This window comes from Gadus macrocephalus, chromosome 9, assembly GCF_031168955.1.
Source record: "Gadus macrocephalus chromosome 9, ASM3116895v1".
NCBI lineage: Eukaryota > Metazoa > Chordata > Actinopteri > Gadiformes > Gadidae > Gadus > Gadus macrocephalus.
The window spans coordinates 11,910,217-11,919,495 of NC_082390.1; the positions used below are offsets into that span (position 1 = coordinate 11,910,217).

The 9,279-nt window shown below is 47.7% G+C and overlaps 1 long non-coding RNA gene across 2 annotated transcripts; it reads right to left on the reverse strand.

Moving 5' to 3' along the window:
• Positions 1–8,149: 8,149 nt before the first annotated feature.
• Positions 8,150–9,071, reverse strand: LOC132465113 (uncharacterized). 2 transcript variants are annotated; one of them, XR_009527456.1, is made up of 3 exons: positions 8,769–9,071; positions 8,629–8,712; positions 8,150–8,371 (listed from the first exon to the last, which is right to left on the reverse strand). It is a non-coding gene; the product is annotated as an uncharacterized LOC132465113 (long non-coding RNA). The 2 variants fall into 2 exon arrangements; XR_009527457.1 differs by having other exon boundaries at positions 8,629–8,733.
• Positions 9,072–9,279: the final 208 nt, after the last annotated feature.

Consider the following 9,279-nt stretch of genomic DNA (forward strand, 5'->3'; position numbering starts at 1 on the left):
GAATGGGAGTGTTCTCAGACAATGTATGTATGTATGTATAGGCTGTATATATAATTAGGCTATAATTATATTATTTAGCGTGTAATGAGACAATCTATAGCCAAATTGTCGAAGATGCACGAGAATCTCCGGGGATATCAGCATGGGAAATCGGCGAATCAGACCCATGAACCTATAAAGAAAGACGTCATCTCAAGCGGGAGAGAACGTGGTTTGCGGTGCTGGTTTGTGTCACGTAAGTAGGCCTACAGGGCTCTCATGTCTCATGCATTCGGCGTGAGACACACGCAATTCAGCCCATGCACACGCTCGAACCTGGTCTCACGAAAATACGTGACACTGTCACGTTATTTAATCTATTGAAACGTGATCAGGGACACGTAGGCCTATATTCTAAATTTTGTATTTCAATTGGAAGTAGGCTATTTGTCGTGTCAGTCACTAAGCATGACTTCCAAACTAAGGTTCTGTCCGGGAGCGTTCTCCCTAATGTCCCTTATGGAGCTCCGTACAGATCATTCATTGTTGAAAATTGTCTGTGATAACTAACAAATGACAGCTTATGGCCACCCGTTTCTACTTAAAATTGTCTGTGATAACTAACAATATGACAGCTTTTGGCCACCCGTTTCTACTTTCACCTTTGATACTGAGAAATTGTGACAATACACGGATATATTAAATGCAGGTGCGCTGCTCTGTAGGCAAACCGCGAAGGAAAAAAGGGTAGCTGCTTCATCTGTTCTTTTTATAATTGTATGTCTTGATGTTTATTTTATCTAGCCATCTATTCTCTTGTTTTTGGCTATGTGAATGAACGTCCGCGTCGATGCCTCGATCGCAAGTCCAGTGTCGCGAGCGGACGTTGCCATGACATCTAGAAATCATACCGTATTTAATGGGTTGTAGTGAGTGTAACATAATTCACCTACAGTATTTTGTTATGTGTTGTTCTTTCAATTGTGTTAGGCATCTCGTTTACTGTCTTGGTGGTTCAGGGATCGCTGTCCCTTTAAAGATTTCGAGCGTCTCATGACGTCAGAGCCCATGCGGGATTTGTTTACATTCAGCACGTTTTGATTTCCTGTTTCTCTCTTACTAAATAAACGAGTCACACAACTGTGTGCTCAACGTGCGAAATTGTATCCCTCACTTATTGCAATTTACACAGGGTTATCATTAATATTGATGTGTAGGGGTTGATTATAACTCGTGAATAATATTGTTTAGACCACGGTCTGGGAGAATACGCGTGTTCTGATTGGCTGCAGTGCGTGCATTAACTCCTGATATAGCCCTACAGACACCTGCTTGCTAGTTCTTAATTGATTTCAGCTGCGTCTCCCCCGCCTCTCCTCATAAAGCGCCCCCACCGTGACGGATGTTAATCGTTTATTTTGCGTTGGATTGCGTGGGCTGAACAATCCGGACATCGTGGCCACCGACGTGGACCCCCGCCACAGGGACCCACGCAGTGAGTAACGCGGGGTACTTCCTTCATGAGCACTGCACATTCTCCCCATCTCCTCCTGTCGTCTGTTCTCGCCCCTCTATTGTACATGTTTTACCGCTGGAGGTTAATGTGGATTTGCTGATGGAAGTGGTAGTTTGTGTTGAGTGGTTTATCTATGGGATCGACTGACTAACTAACGCTGCGGACCACTACAGCACCGACCACCACACTGGGAAGTGTCCTCTGCTCACTGTGGAAGCAGCATGGAAGAACTGCAGCAACTCTGATGGAAACGAGGACCTCCACGCTGTTGAACACACTGTTCTAGGCCTACTACAAACCGAGGCGGTCCCACTCGGTTTAAGATCTCGTGGTCAATGCGGCAGACCGCTGGACCTGAACGTCACCTTCTGCAGATACTTCACTGCCCTCAGGAATCTACGGATAACTTGAAACATGTCCGACTCCACATGTCTGAAAAATCCAGGATGGAAACTTGTGGAAGGAAGAAAGGGGTCTGTTTTTGCTCAACCCATAACCCCACTGAGCCCTTCTGTGGAAACCTGTCTGACTGACCCTACTGACTGGGGGCCTGTTGATGTGTGTTTGGTTGGTCTGGTAGAAGGTTTGCTGCTTGTGATCTGCAAGGTGGTCCTGGGTTAGATGCGGTGTCTGACTTGCACACCACTCTCCCAATTCTATTCTTCTCTTTACTACTTTTCTACTTTCAATACACTTGCTGCTGCTGCTGTTGACCGCTGGTGGTGCAATGTGGTTTTTAATCGCGTTTGTTCTGTGGACTTTGCATTTGTATTTTAATGAACATGTTTACTGCCTGTTAGACCTCGGATTGGCAAACCTAAACTCCTTCACTGGCAAAATGTAGATGCAAATTAAATGCCAAAATTAACATTTCAATATTCGTTTTGCGTATTTCACCAATAGCTTCGGAACTAGACGGACCTCGTATATAATTTGCTCTTCAAAGATGCGGTCAGGCGCCCCTCCGTTATATAACGTTTTCTGCCCGGTACGAATTAGACCGACCAATAGCAACCCTTTAGGCTATCTAATGTGAGGTTGGATATACGCAACATGTAGAGGTGTTTCAACAACAAAGATGGAAGTTAGTGAACTAAAGACTGTATATGCTCACTAAAAGAACGAACGACTACTACTCAAAGATTTTGAGGAATATGTATTTCTGCATCACCCGTTCCAATGCTATGATTAGTCGAGGCCTATCCAATAGCATAGCATCGACCCATTTTAGATTGCGCCCTTTAGACACGCCCCTTGGAAATTGAACAACGCACTTCAACGCAGAGGATCCAGAAGGATTTCACAACGAGTCCATTGGAAGATATCGAGGAACATGAACATCACCAATGAAGGAGAGTAACGTTTCCACTTGCTATAGGAATTAAGTGAAGCACTAAATAGTTAATAATAATAATGATAAAATGTGGTCACCATTTATTTACTTTTTGGGTAAGACTTGCTTTACTAATATAACCGCGTTAAAACCGCATTCATTTACTTTTCTTGTGTAGTTTCCCACTATTCATTAAATGTTTTATAGAAGTAAAAAAGTAATCAATAGAACTATACACATTTGTACAACAATTAATCATTATACAGGATTTGAACATTATCTATTCAAGCTCATGCTTCATAATATTTCCAAGGATTGCAGAGTACCAAATGATTTATGAACAGTTGTTTTTGTTCAGGAGCGGATTGTACTCCCAGAGGCTTCAACAGAGCGGGTCTGGAGCTGGGAGCTGCAGGTGAATGTTGGCCAGGAGCCGTTCAGTCCTACAGGAACAGACGGGTGAGCCGTGGAACTGCACATCCTATAAACTCCACCTTGGCGTGGTCAAACGGTTCAGAATAAAACTGGAATTCAGTCATTGGTTGTGATTGGCTTGTTAGGCAAGCGTTCTCAGCCACTAGGACTAGTGTCCTTATGAAGATTAGATGTGTGGCTGGGTTTGGGAGTAACAGTTTATAGGAAATGATACTTCTCAAGAACGCACAGAATGGGAGAAGATAAGCTATTGACATCTGAGTGAGCGAGGAGAAAAAAATCTCCAGTGTTTAAATAGATTTTGTCTTGTTTCAGTAGAGGTGATGGAGGCGGTCGTCTGGAGGTGCTCGTCTGGAGGTCCGTGGCGGTCGTCTGGAGGTGCTCGCCGTGAGGTCCATGGCGGTCGTCTGGAGGCGCTCTCTGCAGGTGGAGGGAAGGCCGGGAGCCGTGCAGCCCAACGGATGCAGAACGGTGAGACACGGAACTGCACAGCTGCACATTTTTTCTAGGCTTGGTGAATTGTTTAGAATTAAAACTTTGACATGCAGCCACAGCAACTCGGCGGTGTTCTGAAAAATGTCAGATGCATTCTCAGCCACTAGGACCAGCTCCAGGATGTAGGCTAGGTGTGTGTAGCTGGCTGTTGGGTTAAATAATACCTCACTGAAGACTGCACAGTAGGGCATCAGTGAGATCTGTGGGAGCTAAAGCAGAGGAGGAGTTGATTATCTGCATCATGTACGGGGAGAAATGTGCTGTGTGCAAATGGAACGTGTCATTCGCCTTTCAGAAGGACTGAGGCAGAGGCCAGCCTGGAGGCGGCGGTGGCCTGGAGGTCCTGGAGGTCCTGGAGGCGTCCAACCTGGAAGGGGCGGCATGGAGGGCCAGGTGGCGGCTCCTCATCCAGTAAAGTTAAACTCATCTTCAGTACATCCATGATGAAAGGGGAGAAATGTTCCAGTGTGCAACTGGAACTTGTGTCTCACATTTCAGAAGGGCCTGGAGGCGGCCAACCTGGAAGGCCTGGAGACGGCCGAGGTCCTGGAGGCAACGGCGGTCCTGGAGGCAACGGCGGGCCTGGAGGTGGAGGCCAACGGCGGGCCTGGAGGTGGAGGCCAACCTGGAGGTCCTGGAGTCGGTGGGCCTGGAGGTGGTTCGTTGGGACCAACCTGGAGGGCCTGGAGGCGGTGGTTGGGACCAACCTGGAGGCGGTGGTTGGGACCAACCTGGAGGTCCCGGCGGTGGCGTCCACCTGGCGGCGGTCAGCCTGGAGGGCCCGGCGGCGGTCAGCCTGGAGGGCCCGGCGGCGGTCAGCCTGGAGGGCCCGGCGGCGGTCAGCCTGGAGGGCCCGGCGGCGGCGTCCTGGAGGGCCCGGCGGCGGCGTCCTGGAGGGCCCGGCGGCGGCGGCTCCTCATCCAGTAAAGCTAAACTCTTCTCCAGTGCATCATGAACGGGGAGGAATGTCCAGGGTGCAAATAGAACGTGTGTCACATTTCAGAAGAAATGAGGCGACGTTGCGGAGGTCCAGGCGGTTGGCCCGGTGGAGGTCCTGGAGGAGAAGGTCCCGGCGGTGGAGGACGGCTGGGGGTTCCGGCGGTGGAGGTCCAAAGGCGGCTCGTGATTAGACCAAGCAGCTCCTCATCCATGGAAGGTAAGCTCTTTCTCCAGGTCAATCTGATCAACGAGAAAATCAAAGAGCGCAGCCATGAACTGGTTGATTATCTGCATCATGTACGGGGAGAAATGTGCTGTGTGCAAATGGAACGTGTCATTCGCCTTTCAGAAGGACTGAGGCAGAGGCCAGCCTGGAGGTGGCGGTGGCCTGGAGGTCCTGGAGGCGTCCAACCTGGAAGGGGCGGCATGGAGGGCCAGGTGGCGGCTCCTCATCCAGTAAAGTTAAACTCATCTTCAGTACATCCATGATGAAAGGGGAGAAATGTTCCAGTGTGCAACTGGAACTTGTGTCTCACATTTCAGAAGGGCCTGGAGGCGGCCAACCTGGAAGGCCTGGAGACGGCCGAGGTCCTGGAGGCAACGGCGGTCCTGGAGGCAACGGCGGGCCTGGAGGTGGAGGCCAACGGCGGGCCTGGAGGTGGAGGCCAACCTGGAGGTCCTGGAGTCGGTGGGCCTGGAGGTGGTTCGTTGGGACCAACCTGGAGGGCCTGGAGGCGGTGGTTGGGACCAACCTGGAGGCGGTGGTTGGGACCAACCTGGAGGTCCCGGCGGTGGCGTCCACCTGGCAGGAGGGCCCGGCGGCGGCGGCGGCGTCCTGGAGGGCCCGGCGGCGGCGGCGGCTCCTCATCCAGTAAAGCTAAACTCTTCTCCAGTGCATCATGAACGGGGAGGAATGTCCGGGGTGCAAATAGAACGTGTGTCACATTTCAGAAGAAATGAGGCGACGTTGCGGAGGTCCAGGCGGTCGGCCCGGTGGAGGTCCTGGAGGAGACGGTCCCGGTGGTGGAGGACGGCTGGGGGTTCCGGCGGTGGAGGTCCGAAGGCGGCTCGTGATTAGACCAAGCAGCTCCTCATCCATGGAAGGTAAGCTCTTTCTCCAGGTCAATCTGATCAACGAGAAAATCAAAGAGCGCAGCCATGAACTGGTGGTATCGCCATTTGGGGACTAAACTCTAATGTTTAACTCAAGTAACTGCAGTGTTTCCCCCAGCACTGTATGGTTAAGGCCGTCTTAACAGTAGGGCCCCGCCTTGACTACCAATGTAGAAAAATTATATATAAAAAATAATTATGCAATAACAAAGTGCAAAACTCGTAGGGAAAGAAAACATACTTTCCTCAAGTACAAAAAATATAGATAAATAATTTGTCGGTAATACTGTATACTGTTCAAAACAATAGTCGTGCCATAAAGCATTTTGAATGTAATTGAAAAGGTGGTTGTATCGTATTATTGCGAACTGAAACCCTCACCGAAGACCCCCCCCCCCCCCCCCACCTTGACTAAGACATTGTCTGGGGGAAACACTGAACCGGGTTGTATCACTTAGTAGTGAGTACACTAGGGTAGCTGGGTCATCTCCAAATGGTAACTGAGTGTTTGCTCCAGCAGGATTGAAGGAGTCACTGGGGATGAAGATCACTGCTCAGGGGCTGACGACCACTCATCTTTCCGGAGAAGGTACATAAATCTACAGCTGATGTGATTAAAGTTCTGCAGTTCAGATCCGCTGATAAATGGTCCCATACCGTATCCACAGCGTCCTCATGGTGCAGGCGGTCAAACCTCCACCTCTTTGAAGAGACCAAGCAGCTTGATGACTGACTGGTTCTTTATACTCAAGACCTCGTCCCGGAGCAGAGGACGGACCTAAGGCCCGCAGCGCAGCCGACTAGAGACTCCATGTGGAACCGGTAAGATACTGGATTGACCATCTTGAAGACATTTTCATTTATTCAACAAGGTTAGTTTTGTTTGGCGGGTATGTTGCTTTGATACTAGGGGCTTCTTCTGTAACAAACTTTCTAGAGAATAAGATCTGACTTCATCCAATCAGCGGGATGTCCTTGAACAAGAGCCAATGGCTGAAGGTGCTCAAACGCATTATTTTGACTCGCTCCTCTACTATTGCTGTAATCAAGCTGGATGGCTATTTTGCTCCTTCTACTGACAAAATCAAGTCTGCCACCTGGTGGCTGATGAGGGCGTAGCAACTCGGGGTACATTGGAAACATGATAAGAAGAGCCTGTTTTTGATGGTTGGATCGTACACCTAAATGTTTTTACATCAAAATATCGCCGAACCCCATGTTGGACAATGCTTGTTTTCATCCTTTCTATGTTTAGCTTTGATTTATCCTTACCTTTTCTTGTGACCCATTCCCCTTAGGTTCAATTAAGTTGACCTCTCCTTCAGGAGACTTAAAGGGAGACCAGATGTGCGGCAGCTGGGTGTCATGGTGCAGAGACCCAACGCTGGTAAATATTTACTTCCTCCTTGAACAGACCTAACGTGTCAAATAGAGCCCGACCGATATAGAATTTTTAAGGCCGATACCGATACGAATATTTTGTGATTTAAAAAACCGATATGCCGATATATCGGCCGATATATATATATATATATATTAAAAAAAATCCAGAAACGCGCAACAAAACAAACACATTTCCCTAACATTGGTTATTTGTAGTTATCCTTTAAATCCTTTTCACTCTCAGCTAACACGTAACAACAGCAAAACTGGACATGGTAGTCATGAATTAAGTCATGCTTATCGACTTTAGAGAATTGATGGGGGTGTTCTTTTAATTGTTATTCAAGCAATGTATGTCTCGTGACAGTTGCCAACTTACCATGAACACACTTGCACACATGAACAACACCGATGATCACCGTCGATCTCCGTCATTCACTCTGCCTAACTCTGGCTAAATCACCGGGTTTGGGCGTTAGAGCGCCCTCTGGTGGACAGACTTTATTTTTTTTCTTCTATTCATTTATCGGCCATTATAAATGCCGATACCGAATAGTTTGAAAAATGCCTAATATCGGCCGATAATATCGGCCTGCCGATATATCGGTCGGGCTCTAGTGTCAAACAGCAATTGTATAATCCCTCCTGATCCAGATGGGGCTGTTCCTGCATTTATAGACATTTGATTGCCCTTGACACTGATTCTACTTTTTGCATCAATTTACTTCACAGTACTGAACTACACCAGTGTGTTCTACTCCCATAAAACCTGAGGATCCCTGGATGGCTACACCAGCACATTAATCCACACCCAACATCAACACACAGTGCACACTCTATAGAGCTCGTAAGTCCGCCCCTTGCGGCGGGACCTCGTGAGATCGTAAGATATGACTGGGTTTCAATGGAGAGAAAGTAATTATTTTCTCCATTTTATGTTGCACCACATTTTGGGGGAAGAATGTTTGAATCAATCTTTGTCATTTATTTCTGTACTCCATATCTGTAATCCCAGCTGTTGTATTTTAACACGGTAGCTGGGAACCCTCTTTATAGGGAGCGACTAGAGGGACAAGGCTGGAAGCAAACCTGAGCCTGGATCTTAACCTTCTTTCTAAACCTAATGCCGCAATTTAACCGCAAATAAAGTGAGGCCTAAAGTAACTTGACTCTCTTACCTAAACTTGCTTGCCTAAACTCACTTGTCTAAACTCGCTTGCATAAAACCTAAACTCGCTTGCATAAAACCTGAACTTGCTTGGCTAAACTCGCGTCGCTTGCCTAATACCTGAACTTGCTTGCCTAAACTCGCTTACCTAATACCTGAACTCGCTTGCCTAAACTCGCTTGCCTAAACTCGCTTGCCTAATACCTAAACTCGCTTAGCTTGACTCGCTTGCCTGTACTCGCTTGGCTAAACTCGCTTGCATAAAACCTAAACTCGCTTGCATAAAACCTAAACTCGCTTAGCTTGACTCGCTTGCCTGTACTCGCTTGGCTAAACTCGCTTGCCTAATACCTGAAGTCGCTTGCCTAATACCTGAAGTCGCTTGCCTGAAGTCGCATGCCTGATACCTGAAGTCGCTTGCCTAATACCTGAAGTCGCTTGCCTAAAACCTAAACTTGCTTGTCCAAACACGTTACACAAAGTTAACCATCCATAATCTTTAACCCAAACCAGACTTGTCCCTGGGTCGCTCCACTTTAATTTAGAAGTTTCTTCTTTTACCTCATCTGCGTTTTGAGTTTCATTCTTTGAGGGCTTGAAGTGCTTTGGAGGATATTTGAACCTTTGTTTGCCGCATCAATAAACATGCTTTATCTTTACCCATTTTGTTTTGGATTGCATTTCTATGTGTAATCCGGCCAAATGTTCAGTGTCCTTACATGTGATGTCTATGGTCTGACGATAATCTGACCTCTTCATGAAGCAGAATGTGTGTGAATGTTGTCCCGTGAGCTCCAGGCTCTCTGTGGGCCTGTCAACGTCTCTTTAGCAAAAGGTTGGAGAGTGAAATTTATTTTTGTGCCATTTTCATGTGTTCCTGAGTATTTCAGACCTGTGGTGTTTCACATGAGACCTTAA